At 36.9% G+C, this 15,477-nt stretch overlaps 1 protein-coding gene across 1 annotated transcript in view; it reads right to left on the bottom strand.

The window, feature by feature from the left end:
* Positions 1–15,477, bottom strand: part of LOC122814238 (dynein axonemal heavy chain 5-like) — a 3,525,594-nt gene that overhangs the window by 2,119,777 nt on the left and 1,390,340 nt on the right. The gene's annotated exons all lie outside the window — the stretch shown is intronic.

Raw genomic sequence — 15,477 nt, 5'->3', positions numbered from 1 at the left:
CTACAAGAAGCAATATGTCCTTCATGTAAGTTAATTTAAAGGAATCAAGTGTTGATGAAGTGTCTGTATCTTTTTTGCAAGGGTGGGGAGGATTGTCATATGTGTGTAGATGCCTCAAGGTGGGCCACTTCAATTCTCTGAAAGCTTGACACCTTAAATCTGGTGGTACAGTCAGTTAATTGTGGGATGAACTTAAAAAGCTGAAAACTATTTCTCTGGAACAAGAAAATAAATCACAGGAACTCCAGTCCAGGCAGCTTCAAACAGAAGATGACTTATAAAATTTGCAGTTCCTTAACAACTAGTTAACTCAGCAGAACTCCTCTCTTCATAAGCAAATCTAGGAGATGCAAGAAAATTCAATATATTAAAAATCCTGAACACAGGAACAATCATTGCTAAGATGCTTTGTATTCTGGAACACCTAGCTAATGTTAGGCCTCTTTTTGTTATACTCTGCGTTATTTTTCCTTAACTGGGGAAAGGAATCAATACTCTAATATTATCTATAACTAAATTTGACATGGCACTGGCACTATAAGGCCTGGGGTTAACATGGTTATTATGGTTAACTTCTGCCCGCTGACAAAAAAAGAATATGATATTTCAGGCAGATCTTAAAAGGTGTAACTTTATATTTAATCAAAACCTAGGCTCAGATTTCCAATGTCTACCCACTTCAGTGATATCACAGAAGAAAACCTACAATCACATACAAAAAAAAGTGGTGGTACATATATATATATATATATATATATATATATATATATATATATATATATATATATATATATATATATATATATATATATATATATATACATACGCATACATACACACACACTCCTTAGAAACAAATTACCAAGTCCTGTTGCACTCCCTTTAAAATTCTACAAAACATTGCTTTTTTTCACCCAGTAGTTACTAAAGCTTATCTGTCAGATGTGGCTCCATAATTTTCTTCAGCCAAAATCAACTGTTATAAAAATCCTGATAAAGATGATTCTTTATTATATAGCTACAGCAGTATTTCTTTATTAAACATTAACTATAAAATTGCTTTTTTACCATTATAGTTCAAAATAATCTATACAGACACATCTACACTTGTACCCGGAAAATAGATGTCCTTTGCCAATTATATTCTACAAGCTATAGTCCTATTTTTCAGAATAATACAGAGTGCTAACCGATAGATGCAGCTTTCCTTCCTACTGACGCTTATAAAGCCTCTTATACAGTCAACATAAGGTATATTTTTGCTTCTGTAAGAACTGAAACTTTCAGGTCTCATATTTAATGCAAACAAAATGCTAGATATATATATATATATATATATATATATATATATATATATATATATATATATATATGTAAACACACACACACACACACACACACACACACACACACACACACACACACACATATATATATATGTGTGTGTGTGTGTGTGTGTGTGTGTGTGTGTGTGTGTGTGTGTGTGTGTGTGTGAGTGGTTCTATCATGCATGATTGAGCTGCTTTAATGTTGAATTAAAAACACTGACAAATACAATTCGAACATACACAATTCTGAGCACAAAAACACCGAATACAATAAAATTGAGAAAATAAAACATTTTCCATCCCAATATTAACAATCCCCCACCCTCCAAATAATGGCAGTGGTACAAGAAGCTTTTTACGAAGGTAAGGTGTAAGGATATGGTTGAGGGAAGGGGCAGTGCTAGGGTTAGGATTAGCACCATTACTAAAGAGGGCAGGGGGGCTCCACCGTCCCTGCACTACCTTAGTAATGGGTGCTAACTTTGATCCTAATGCTACCCCTTGCCATGTCATTCATAACATGGCATAGGAAAAACTTCTCTCAAAAAAAGGTGAACTAGTGGTAGAGTAGAGGAACAGAACAGATTCAAGCAAGAAAAAGTACTGCTCCACACCATCAAAAACTTTTATTAAAACGACAAAGCTTTCAGATACAAATATCCTTATTCAGTGGCTTTACATATAACAAGCATTAAAACAGCATTTTTAAATACAAGCTAATTATATCACATGACAGAGCACACCTATCAGCAACATCAGTTAAGAGAAATAATAACTGGTCCATTTTTCTTAAGAAGACAATTCACCATTTGTAGGTAAAAGAACCTATATAAAACAGTATATAGAAAATTGTACATATAATTTCAAACAGTGAAGCTATATATTTCTTTCACTTAACTTTACTTCAATAAATAAAAAAAAATAAAAAAATAAATCCAATTGGATACTTAATATAAAATGATTTCCCTTTTTGTTGTTTAGACTTCAAAACTGTATTTAATGTAACCTGTTTGTTAACACCTGGATGTTTATCAGTTTCTAAACAAATTATCCATTCATATTCCTTCATATCTATACTATTATCTAGGTCTCCACGTCTAACACTTGAATGTCTTAACAAACAGGTTACACTAAAATCAGGTTTGAAGTTTAAATTGGATGTATTTTTTTATTTATTGAAGTAAAGTTAAGTGAAAGAAATATATAGCTTCACTATTTGAAATTATATGTACAATTTTCTATATAGAGAGGTGGAGCCTCCCTGCCCTCTTTAGTAATGGTGCTAACACTAACCCTAACACTGCCCCTTCCCTCAACCAAAACCTTACACCTTACCTTCGTAAAAAGCTTCTTGTACCACTGCCATTATTTGGGGGGGAGGGGGAGTGTTAATATTGGGAGAAAAAATGTTTTATTTTCTCAATTTTATTGTATTCGGTGTTTTTGTGCTCAGTATTGTGTATGTTCGAATTGTATTTGTCAGTGTTTTTAATTTAACATTAAAGCAGCTCAATCATGCATGATAGAACAACACACACACACACACACACACACACACACACACACACACACACACACACACACACACACACACACACACACACACAGACACACACTCATATATATATATATATATATATATATATATATATATATATATATATATATATATACATATATATATATATATATATATATATATATATATATAGCATTTTGTTTGCATTAAATATGAGACCTGAAAGTTTCAGTTCTTACAGAAGCAAAAATATACCTTATGTTGACTGTATAAGAGGCTTTATAAGCGTCAGTAGGAAGGAAAGCTGCATCTATCGGTCAGCACTCTGTGTTATTCTGAAAAATAGGATTATAGCTTGTAGAATATAATTGGCAAAGGACATCTATTTTCCAGGTACAAGTGTAGACGTGTCTGTATAGATTATTTTGAAGTATGATGGTAAAAAAAATCTTTATCAGGATTTTTATAACAGTTGCTTTTGGCTGAAGTTCGTGAAGCTATATATTTCTTTCACTTAACTTTACTTCAATAAATAAAATTAATTAAAAAAATAAATCCAATTGGATAATTAATATAAAATGATTTCCCTTTTTGTTGTTTAGACTTCAAAACTGGTTTTAATGTAACCTGTATGTTAAGACCTAGATGTTTATCAGTTTCTAAACAAATTATCCATTCATATTCCTTCATATCTATACTATTATCTAGGTCTCCACGTCTAATACTTGAATGTCTTAACAAACAGGTTACACTAAAACCAGGTTTGAAGTCTAAATTGGATGTATTTTTTTATTTATTGAAGTAAAGTTAAGTGAAAGAAATATATAGCTTCACTAATTGAAATTATATATACAATTTTCTATATACTGTTTTATATAGGTTCTTTTACCTACAAATGGTGAATTGTCTTCTTAAGAAAAGAAGACCAATTATCATTTCTCTTAATTGATGTTGCTGATAGGTGTGCTGTGTCATGTGGTATAATTACATTGTATTTAAAAATGCTGTTTTAATGCTTGTTCTATGTAAAGACACTGCAGAAGGATATTTTTATCTGAGAGCTTTTTCATTTTAATAAATGTTTTTGATGGTGTGGACCAGCACTTTTTCTTAATAGGAATAACTTTCCCAACTCTTTTGGATAAGTGCCGTGGGATCTCTTAAATCCATTGAGCTACCACCAACTCAAGTAGATAGAAATCAGTTTAACATATTGTCTGAAGGACAACACACTCAGGAATGCAACCACCAGTCCCCCCTTATGCTGCACTGCAATTTTAGTGATCATTCTACCTGCTCTGTGAGGAGAACCCACAGCCTTCTGAACCAAAAGCAAGTTTGCTACCTGTTGCATCTCTGGCACCACTTGGCACATCTCCAGTATAAGCACAATCTGCTCATGAATCTGGCTTATCTTATTTTATTGCTAACACTTCAGAGTTGTTAGATGCTGGAATCTAGATCAGTTGTCATGCTGATGTTCTTGGAAGATTTGGCAGGTTCTTCAACTAAGGCTTCTTGCCATCCATAGTATTCGGGGCTGTGAGGTGAGGCAGCTGATTAGACTGTGAAAGCATTGCAAACTTCCTTGGCAGTGTGCTTTGCATGCCTTCGTTAAAGACTGTTGCTCTTCTTTCTTCTTCTCAAGAACTTCAACTAAATGCTATTTTGCAATGAACTGAGGATTGGTATTGGCCCTTTTAAAAATCACAGCACCATCTGCCTAGAGAAATAAAACAATAACATTTTACCTACTAGGGTGGCTACACATTTCAACTACATCTGTAAAGAAATATTGTAAGGCAGTTGTCTTACCCTTGCAAATGTCTCATGTCTCATCATAAGGTGTCTTACTAGTCCTGAAACAGTCTTACTGTACATTCTTTCAGCAAGAAGGTTCTTTCGTCAATCACAGTCTTCAGTAGTCTGTCTAAATAGATAGGTAATACATTTGGAGTCTATCTGCCTTTGCTCTGTGGGTCACTTAGAAGTAGGCTTGAGTGCTTTGTGCACTCTTTCCAAGACTAAAGGCAGATCAAACTCAATTTGAAAGGTAGCTAGGAGGTAGCTTATAGAACAGTCACTTTGTTTTTTCCAGCACTTCTACAATTCCGACTTACTAAAGGTTATTCCATCACTGATAATTTTCTACATTGTGTTGCATATTTGGAGAAGAAAGAGTTGGAGTAATCACAATGCAGGACATGGAACATGGTGACCACACTCGGATGTATGGAAAAAGGCAAACCAGTTAAGGACTGCAGTGCATGAGAGCCGATCTTAAAAAATGTTAAGTACCCCCTGCTAAGTTGTTATGGTTGCATCTTGGGCTGGGTAGTAAAATCAGTCAGTACTGACCAGCAAATGACAGTGGCAGAATAAAAGATTTAGTTCTGCTTGCTATCCATACAGATAAGGTGTCCACTCCTCTTACAAACTGAGAAACTAGCTAGAATAACAGGATGCGTGTGTTCACCTGTATTTTCTCTGAAGGATATGAAATCTGAAACTCAAAGTATTTAGCTATTCAGTAATTTCAATCCTCCATGATTTGTCTGAAAACCATGAACTTTATGAGGGATATGCCTAACAGTAATGGATGTTCTGCAAAAATCTGGACAGTTTAGAGGCGTGGCAAGGATGGTGTAAATGTAAAGGACTGTGATAAACTGTTTTTCTGACAGCATTCGCTAAGTGGCTAAGTGCATTATGACTTTGAAAGATGGCAAAACAGTTAGGATTTTTTTTTTGCTGTAACTAGTAGTACATGGAGCAGATAAAGCTGCATGCACTACAAAGATATAGATGTCAAGATTCACCTCTCTAGTGAGTTTCTTGGTATCCATGTCTCTAGCATATAATAAATGGGTTACGATCGGTGACTCGATCAAAGTAATCTATAATGAAAACAGCCCAATGGCTATTTATTACAGCACATAGCCAGTCTAATCCCAAATACATACAGAACAGGAAGTCAACAAGAGAGTCCTTGATAATGGATGTAATACAACAGATAATGCAAGGGAAATAGTATTTGTGCCAAAACAATATGCCCTGACACCAACACAGTATGGCATAAACTATCACAGGAGAGCTTGTGTAATAGAACCAATGCAGATGCACAGTATTACAAGTTTATAACAAAATGCCCAGGAAACAGTAATGTAGTGGGAAACATTCTCTAGCAAACCAATAATGGTGGGCTATGAAGTGTCATCTGCATAGCTGGCCATAGTGCTGATTGTGCACAGATCATAGGGGTCTGAATGGAAAGTGTTGGTCGGAGGGGCAGAACAGATGCCCAGGATAGTGTTACTAGCTGGGATGCCCCTTGTCCATAGGTATCACAGACAAGAGGTCCAGGGTTTGAGCATCACTAAGGGAAATTGGCTATGCTTAAAATGGTTCACAAAGGCAGCTAGCCTGAGATTTAGCTATGAGCCTATGAACCTATGATCAGATTGTGTGTAGTAGCCCAACGGTAGGTGTCAAGGTCACTCATTGTACAGTCCAAGACAAAATGGTAAGAAAGGTCAGCTCTCTCAGTTGAATTGCAGCATTTAGGTGATGCTATTTGAAAATTCAAGAATTCTGGTCTCTCTAAGATTTCTAAGGAGTATGGTTCTGATGGCACAATTATTAATGTAGCTAACTCTTGCCTTTTAAAAAACTCCTTCCTCCTTGTGACTAAATTCTGATAATTTTCCATAACAGATAATTAACAAAAGCATTAAATCCTTCAAACAGGTGTCTGACAGCTTACAATATCATCTCATGAATCAGTCATCTGAATTTCCTGAGTTGACAGTCCACACCAGTGTCAATGTATCAATCAAATGTAACAGAACATAACACTAAAACAAACTTACCCTCAATAAATAACTATTCTGATAATAACAGTGTTCCTTCTAATTAAAATCATGTGCAGACAGTAAAAACATTAAAATGAGGTCTGACTCTATACATGTTTGTGAATCACAAGCTGCATTGCATATAAAAAGCTTAAATTGAGAGCACTGGGGGAGGGTCTGGCTTCTTTTTATGATGACAGACCTTGACCTAGAGGGGGTTTATATTACTAGTTCAAATGCACAATGATCCGAACGCCGTAACATTGAACTGGAAAGTTCAAAATGTCAAAATAGCGAAGCTGAGGAACACCAAATTTTTTGCCAGAGAAGAATTTGGTGTGCCGTTTGCACGGCTTTGCTATTTCCTCCACTGTGGTTTGATCTCAGAGTTGGTATATTTAAGTAGGGAGAGTGTGGGGGGCGAAGCCGCCCACATTAGGAACAGTTTAAAGTGTACGTGTGTTTTTTTTTGTTTTGTACCGGAACAGTGATTTTTTTTTTTCCCTGGGAAAAAAATCGCTGTTCTGTGTGTTTGAAATTATTGCATTTCGAACATCCAGGTTCGACATTTATGTAGTCAAACGTATTGCAGTTTGACTATGTGATATAGACCCACCTAGAGGCACTGCCATTATTTAATAACTATTATTATAGTAAAGGTAAAATAATGTTTGGTGATTGTATGTATAAACTTTAAGATTATACACTTAATGGATAAACATAAAGAAGGGCCTACTATCAATTATTTCCCAGGCTTTATACTGTATGGAACTCCAAATACTTTTCAAAAGCTTCTGAATAAGAATTTAAGATATGATAGGATTTGATTGTCATTTATGAATAATTTTAAAAGAACACCTCTTGGGCATGCAAGGATATTGCAAATCTTTGAAGCCAACTTAACTTTATAAATGTATTGGATGTGGTTTGTTAATGGGTTAAGTGGTATGGTGTTTGTCCCTTTCAGCTACTACCCAAGTCATTGGCAAAGTCAACAACAATTAAAGTTAATGATAAAACAATTAAAGTTGTCCATTTACGCAGCACTGTGCAGAGCGCAGCAGTGCCAAGCAGCGCTTACAACTAGATATAGTTAATTATTATAATTAATTATTTTTTTATTTTATGTTTTTTTTAATGTCCATTTGTGCCGTGAGAAGCAAAGCTGGGCTAAGCAGCATTTACGTATATATACAGCTGACACCTGCCAGACATCTAAAAATAGAAACTGGATGTAATTAATTATTTCTGGTTCTGTTTTAGCCCATTTGTATGGCAGTGCAAGGCGTGGTTCTTAGCAATGCAAACAGGTAGCTTAGTGATATATCTAAAGGTATACTAATTTGCATACTTTCCAAGTAGCTAAATAGGTAGATTCATAGCCTAAAGCTTAGAAGGTCCTGGGTTCAAGTCCCTAACACTCATACCAGTTTTTTTAATATCATTTAATTTTATGTTTAATTTAAAAATAAAATTGCTATATTTGGAAGAGCTGCACAGTGTTAAACACTGCTTAAACATGGTTAATGGTTAAATCACGGTTGCATGAGTTTCAGCAATGCTCAACTCCACTAAGCGGATTTGCGTGATGCTAAGCAACACGGCACTTTTTTGAATGTTGCAGTATGACGTGTATAGGCAGGAAAACAGCCCATGTTAAGGCCAATAGGTGGGAATTCTGCACCATTTGTTGGAGTCTATCTAACTGTTGGTATGCTAGGTGGTGTTGAAGAGGTTGCTTGCTTTCGGGTGTAGAGATGGGATGTGCTGAAGTCCAGGGTTTTTGCTGGGCTCCTGGTATGCAGTTATGAACCTAGGCTGCTGCAAGGTGGTTATCAGGGCTCAAAATGTAAGGCTGAAGCCTTGGATCAGTTGGCCATGGAACTTACCAGTGCTACTAGTATCCCCTGCACTGATGAGCAGTGTTGTCACCACGATGATGACCTGAAGCATAGAAAGAGGGGAACTTTGGACACCTGGGTCCAAGAGACCAGAAATGGGCATGCCCCAGACATATATAAGTATTTCTGTCACTACTTTATTAAAATACAAGCTGAATATGTGCAAAATGGGAATGCATAAAGGTGTGCTTCTCTTCCAACAGCTGCAGCTGACAGGTCTTACATCATCCAGACCCATGCTGGGTGCCTGGCCATGAGTGCTGTAAGTATGGATATATTATGATAACTGTAGTGCAATAAAGAATAAACAATAGAAACTGTAGTGCAATAAAGAATAAACAATAACAACTGTAGTGCAATAACCAATAAATAATACCAGTAACAGTAAGCAATAAGGTGTAAATCAGGAATGTGGTGTCTTAACATAATTTCAATAAGGCTTTTTCATTGTATGTCTGTTCTAATGTCATTGCAGTCAGCTGTAAAACTGTAATAAGTGTAGAATGCAAAAGTAATTGTTTGAAAAATGTATTGCCCATCCCACAGTACAGTTCAAGACTGTCTCCAGGCCACTTTCAGTCACATAATGCTCTCTTATCCTCCCAGTCCAGGAACAGACAGTATATGGGTGAGGTAGCCCACTTTATGGGCAGATATCATGTGTGTACTTTACAGACACTTAACAGCAATACTAGTAAAGTGTAAAGCAGGATTGTGGTGTCATAACAAAATGTGTCTTAATTCTGCAGTAGGGCTTTTTTCAGTGCATGTCTGTTCTAAGTTGCTGCAGTCAATTTTTACATTATTTGCAGATATCCCCTGCAGTCACAGCTTTTGGGTTCTACTCCCATACCTGCCAGCTAAGACATAATGGCTGTCTACTCTACATAATGCATACAAATATACCCGTCAACTGATTTTTTGTAATATAATTACAACTGCCTAATCTGTCTGGTCCATAATTAGCATATAAATTATTACCTGGAATGCAATGTATTGTCAAATCTGTTTACAGAACACCTTGGTAGTCATATACATGCACATTATGTGAAATTATGTATAGTTGCGTACCTGCATTTCTTAGTGCTTGGCCCACACTGTCCCATGCTAACTGCTTGAGAGGCATGTACGTGCTGCATCATCTATACAGGAATTGTAGTCACTGTACTCACAACTGACACTGCACATGTGTAGAACTATGTTTTAGTGGTCTTTTTAGGGATATCATCTATGACATCACTAATGGTATGCTTGTCTGTCTCTCACCACCCTTTATCTTCTTTAATTTATTATTGTTATTTATTATTATGATTTCATATTAATACATTTTGTTAAACTAAAGGTTTTGTTGGCCTGATGAGTTATTTAATACTGGCTTGCTGTTAACATACTTACTGTTATGTTACTTAATGTTGTGTTCCACATAATATACCTTAATATGTATTTGGATTAATCAATATTATGTTCCATTATGTTAATACTAACATTAGTTTGGTTATTACTAACCTTACCTTATTGTTTTAAATAATTTACTGCAGCACATCAAGGTAGGCCAGTTCCCAGTAATCCACCTACCTTGCCTCCTCCAGCTGTGGCACCAGGCCCCAGCACGTCTGGAATCCAGACCTGTGGTGCCCCTCTGCTGCCCCTGCACTACCTGTAGCATTGGGTAGTTCTGGCCCATGGGATGGGGCCAGGTCCCCCTCTGGGATCAGTGATGGATGAGTAGTTGTCAATCATGATGAACTGCTGGTTTTGGTGTGCAGGATCATGTAATGTGGGTTTAAAATGACACCTGCCCCAGATGGAGAGCATGCTGGCCACCCTGGTGGGGCAAGGGCTAGGCCCGGAGCCCACCCTCTAGCACTGCCATCCCCTGGAACAGTGACAGAGCAGTGCTGACAGTCCCATAGATGGGGACATCAGTCACACTGCTATCTTGTGGAGGCACATGGGACTGTGATTCCACAACACCTCCCCATTCAAGGTGTTCACATTTCTCTTGTGTCAGACACCATCCCTGTTTGCTGTTTTGTCTGTCTGCAAAAGCTTCCTCACCTACCCAACTTACCTCCCCACACGTACCTATGTCCCTTCCTTAACATTCGACTCTCACCTTAAAAAAAGAGCACCTGTCCCAAAAAATAGATTGCCCCATACATAGCTCTCTATTTTGCACACTTGGCCACTGGATACATGTAATTTGGTCCAATTGGTTTGACAATGCAGTTAAGTTGTCCTCACCCCTCACACTGTAAGTGAGAGTTCAAATTCATTTACAAATTCTGTCAAAGTGCACAGTTGTTGCTGTACAAGTTAGGGATAGCTATGGTCCTTTCCTACACCCTTCCTGCACATACCTACCTGCTGTTCACTATGTTTTACCCCTGCTTGCACCCCATTTCACCACTTTGCTATCTCCCCATTTTTCTTTTCTTTAAAGATTTTTTGCGAGATGCTGCACAATGCACCATGCTGCACAGCATTGTTAAGCTCAGTTAAATGGAGCTATATTGATATTATGTGTTGTAAATGATAATATACATGTACAAAACAAACATGGCCCCTATTTCAAACCCAAGATCATTGCATCTACAGAACACTGCATTAACCTGCCATGCCACACAGCTGTTAATTAAAGCAGGCGGTTTAAGCAAAACATAGTAACTGCAAGTTACAATCATTCAGCATGTTTAAGTAGAGCTGCACAATGCAGTGCATCTCGCAAACTTGCTGAAAGTGTAATGGAAAAAATGGGAGGGTAAGTTGGACTGTGGTGCAAAAGTATACCAATAGAAAGCCAGACACGGAATAATGGATGTAAGTGAGGTCTCTAATAACAGGTAAATGTGCACATGTATCAGCAACATTTAAAAATACACCTGCTAAAAACATTAATGACAACATACTTGTTTAACTGGGGCTCTGGTGGAGAAATGCATCCATATAAAGCCATTCACATAATGATGGATGTAAATAAAGTTTGTCAGAGCCTGTATGTGTGCACTTATATCTTGACAATTACACCTGCTGTAACAGTGACTCAGTAGCGCAGTCTATTAAATGTTATGCAATTGGTAACTTTTGCCACACACAGTCCTGGGTTCAAATCCAGTGGTGTGTAGCATTTAAATTACATTATTATGAAGCCAGAAATTAATGACTGAGCCATGTACTCTTTATCCACACAATGCATTCCAAATCAAATGTCTGCTTTTTGGTGATGGCACGTATACCTATAGCAACACTGTAAGTGCATAAAGTGTCAGATTATGCATTAATACACATTAACAGAGGATTTTAACTCAGGTAATGTAAATGAGGCCAACTAATATCAGAATGCAGAACAAAATCCTTTCATAATCACATTACAGATTAGCACAGCTGCACAACTAACATACACATATGAAACCCCTGCTAGTAGTAAGAATTGCCAGCATACATGTTCCAAATGAGTACCAGACTGTAACACATGGGCTGACAGTTGCCCAAATGGTTGACTTTATTTTACCCCTATGTTGCTCAAGAACACAATAAACATGTTGCCTAGTACTTTGCTAGTAATACCATTGTCTAACATACTTACCTTAAACACATGCCTAATTTGAGTGGAAGGGGTATCCTCACTCTGGCTCTGCCTCTACAAAAAAGATGACACAGCTCCCACAGTTACTCTTACAGCATGTTGTCCTCCAAAGTATTCATGCTCTCTACCTATGCCTATTGCCTGCAGCAGTAGCAGCTGCAGCCTGTAGCACATGCATCTGTATGTAAAACTAGCAGCTACAGACCTACCCTCTGTGATGACATATTCTCCTCACCCCAGTAATGTCCAACACAACATATCAGAAAGGGCTTCTAATCTACATGGAGGCCTTTTATCTTGTTCACTGGTTGCATGCCATTGGCTGATGATACTACAAATCAGCTGTGTTGGCTGCAATTAGCATTTCAGAACCACAGAGTGGTTAACAAGCAATCACCTGGTAATGAGAAGCATGTTAAAAAGGCAAACATCTGACTATGGGGAACCAGTTTGTATGAGACTGTCGTCACACAGTAAATGCGTTGCCAAAAACTGTTTATATCTGCATATATCAACAGAGGAGTATTGTACTCCATCAGGTATGTAACCATTTGGTTTGCAACATGATGCATATGTGTGACTAAACTTGGGGGAATGGGAATTATAACATTAAGCCTTTCTTAAAACTGTGATAATGACATGTCAGTGAGTTCCAGATTTGTTACAATTACAGAGGATGTACATCAAGGGTGGAATGTTTTTTTGTCAATGTGGCACACTGGTCACGTGAAACTGTCCCTTTATAGTGGTTGTAATTGCACACTGCTATTTGTTTGGCACTATTGTTTGACATATAATCAGGGACATAACCAAGTGCAGTTTAGATAGTCTAGAAATAAGAGTTGTGACTGACCATGTCAGAGGCATTTGACATTTCAAGAAATATGCCAATAATATAGTGGCTTTCAAAAACTTATTTTCAGATGTGGTTTGTGAAACCTAGTAAGGCAGATTCAGTGGCATAGTAAGGTCTACAGCCATGTTGTATATTGAAAAGTAGGATACGGAAACTAAAATGCCATAATTGGTGAAGAACACTTTTAAGAGACTCTTAGAGAGTGATTGAAGAATCACAGTAGACATAAGTCAGTGGAATGGCTTCATTTTGTGGGCAGGCACTACAGTGTCAGACTTTCAGGAAGAGGGATGGTATGGAAACTAGGTAAGCAACTATACCTGTACTTAGTATGAGGTCATTTGTAGAATGCTATCTGAGAATAAAGATGGTGTTAAGCGTTTCTTTGGTAGTTTATTGGCGGTTGATGTTAAACATCAAAAGGTCATTTTTGAATTTTGGTATAGATTTAAGTGGGGAATTGGTGGTGGTCTGTTCCTGTGGGTTAAAAGGGGGCTGTTCTATGAAGGATTAATAAAGTTGTGATAGCATTTTATTGCTGTGTCTAGTGGAGTGTCTAAAAGGAAAGAATTAAAAGTAGGGAATTTACCAGAGTAGAGGAAGGAGTTAATGGCTTGTCACAAAGTATTTGGGGGTCTATCAGTGGTTCAGCTGCCGGGTGGTGTGGCAGTCTTATGTTATTGTTTATGATGAGTGACTTACTGATCTTTCAGTGTTGCCTATAATCAAATTGCTATAAACATAGACTGGATTTCTCAGAGTGTTTCCCACTGGAGTATCAGTTGTATACCATAGGTATAAGGAGTGATTTATGGGATATATGTTTGTATATCTTTTTGGTTCTGATAGATGATGTTAAGGAGTGTACAGTTACAGTACGTAACAGCTAAGCCAACATTGAGTGAGTAAAAGGTTAACAGTTAACTGTCCTAAGAGTATTGATGAAGGTCTTGGGTATAAATTATGTAAATTATATAATAACAATGGGAGGGCAGTTCTGGTGTTTTAATACATAAAAACTTGGGCATGGTTACATATTTTACTTAAGTTTATGTACCAAGATTAACTCTACTAAGCAAAGTCCATTTTCAATGAGAACCTGGGATGATGGAAGCTCCTAAGTTTTACACAAGTGAGAGTTAAAAAGAGCATAATTAAGATATTAAGTACAATTTGATAGGAAAAATACACTTGTAATGTGAGAAATAGATTTATAACACAGGAGCTAGGTCACTTAATTTACAAAGTAATTCAATACTAATAGAGCCATATTAAATATAATTATGGGTCATAAACTTAATTGAAAATATAAAGCAATAAATTTGTATTCCTGTAATCAAGAAAACATATTCAGATAAGAAATACATGAAACACATAAAACATTCTAAAGACATGCAGTAGGTGGAATGGACACTCTAAACTGGCCATAGGTGTGAGTGTGCATGCAAGTGTGTGGTGTGGAAGAACAACCACAGCAGGGCTAACTAACCGGTGGTGCAAACCTTGGCTCTAGATGATAATCACTGTTAAAGTGACACCATGACCTCATGTGTAAGAATGGAAAAAAGGGGTTGTGGATGGAGAGATTTATAAATTTGTCAGTTTAGGAACTATGTGAAGATCTGTGCAACCGATATTTCACTGACAATGTGTCATGCAGCAAGCTTGGCTTTTGTATATGTATAAATTAACAAAGAAACACAAGTAACACTGCTATGGCAGGAAAAAGAGACTAAAGAAATGAAGGCAAGGGCAATATTACAAGTAGGCAACAAAGAAACAGAAAAGTTAATGTGGATAGAACAAGTTCTCTTAGTAGCTGGTACGACGGATAGAACAGGTTGAAGAGGAGTCAATGACAGGAGTAGGGGTAAGGTGAAGAGGGTATAAATGTGATAGCAAGTGTGCAGTGATGAAATTATCAGGGTTCAATACTATGATCCAGCCCAAGATGCTTTGTTTATCTGAGCCACTTCACTACTAGTAGAAAATGTTATTAGTTTAACGAAACTAAAGTAATTTAGAAGTGCATTATGGATAATTCTTGTGAGCCAGGAGAAGGTCTGAGTGCTGCTTTTGGTTTGTCTAGGGGAAAATAGTGACAACCAGTGACAGTCTGTTTTGCATGGATGATTTTGTGGTTTATTAGAAAAGAATATATTCAACTGCATGATGAAAGCTGAATAGGTAGATTTGAGCAGAATAGTGTATATTTTTTTTTATTTTGCTTTTGTTTAATAGTTTGTCGCATCTATATTACCTGAGTGAACGTTTAAGTTAGCAAATTCCTAAATGTCGATCTGGTAATATCAAAAAATTAAAACAGCGAACAGCTGATTTAACATAGGGAATTAATTCCCTCTGCCGCAAAAAAAAAAAAAATTAAACCAAAATGAAGTGGGGGGGGGAGCTGCCCCCCCAATTATACCAACTCCG

This window comes from Protopterus annectens, chromosome 1.part1, assembly GCF_019279795.1.
Source record: "Protopterus annectens isolate FY-2018-M chromosome 1.part1, PAN1.0, whole genome shotgun sequence".
Taxonomy (NCBI): domain Eukaryota; kingdom Metazoa; phylum Chordata; order Ceratodontiformes; family Protopteridae; genus Protopterus; species Protopterus annectens.
The sequence above is the reverse complement of the archived record's forward strand: the minus strand, read 5'-3'. Positions and strand labels throughout refer to the sequence as shown.